Here is a 1,099-nt window from a genome sequence, read left to right as displayed (position 1 = left end):
ACGGGACGGGACGGGGCAGCGGGCGGCTCACTACCGACCCCTAGGCCGTCGGGCTGCGGCGGAACGGGCAGGGCCGGGCCGCGGGGCGGAGCTCCAGCAGGGGCACGGACAGGGGCGGAGCTCCACCGGGGACACGGACAGGGGCGGAGCTCCACCGGGGACACGGACGGGGGCGGCTCCGGCTGTGGGGAGTGCAGGCGGGGTACGGGGTACGGGGATACGGACCCTCCCTCGGTCCTGAGCAGTCGTTTATCCGCCGTGAGACGTGCCGGGTAGGAAGGCGGAATTGGTTTATAGGGTCTTTAGGGATGTTGGAGGAACTCCATAAAATGTGGACTTTTGCTATACTTTATTTAGATTTCACAAATTTGCATTTGTGACCAAATTAATTCCTTCACTGTGCTGAAAACTCTTCAGTAACGCTAAGCTGGATCTGTCATGAAAAGAGGGTCCTTTTTAAACTGGACCTGTCACCAGTGGGGTCCCCAATGCTGGGCTCAACGTTGTTTAACACCTTCATAAATGATGTGGATGATGGGGTCAAGTGTACCCCAATGAAGTGATGCTGAACTGAATGGGAAGTGGACTCTTTGGAAGGGAGAGCCACCCTGCAGGATGACCTGGATAGGCTGGAGGAGTGGGGTAACAAGAACCTTACGGAGTTCAACAGGGACAAGTGTAAGGTCTTGTGCCTGGGAAGACACAATCCAGCACAGGCTGGGATCTTCCTGCCTAGGGGCAGCTCTGTGGAAAGGGACCTGGGGTCCTGGTGGGCTCAATATGGGTGAACAGCGTGCTCCTGTGGCAAAGAAACCCAACAAGATGCTGAGCTGCATTAACAAGGGCATCACCAGCAGAGATAAAGATATCATCGTGCCACTCAGTGCCTGTCAGGACACACCTGGAATACTGGGTGTAGTTTTGGTCCCTGCTATGCAGAGAAGCTGTGGACAGGCTGGAGAGGGTCAGAGGAGCACAAAGGTGACCCAAAGACTGGGGAGCCTGTGAGGACAGGCATTTTGCTATCTGAAAGAGCAAAAGGCTATGTAAGATGGAAAACTATGTGGACACTACAGCAAATGGGTATACACTGAACAGT

This window comes from Neopsephotus bourkii, unplaced genomic scaffold (genome assembly GCF_033783945.1).
Source record: "Neopsephotus bourkii isolate Nb327-2 ecotype Australia unplaced genomic scaffold, CSIRO-AGI_Nbou_v1 NB_1423, whole genome shotgun sequence".
NCBI classification, from domain to species: Eukaryota; Metazoa; Chordata; class Aves; order Psittaciformes; family Psittacidae; genus Neopsephotus; species Neopsephotus bourkii.
Note: the sequence above shows the minus strand (reverse complement) of the source record.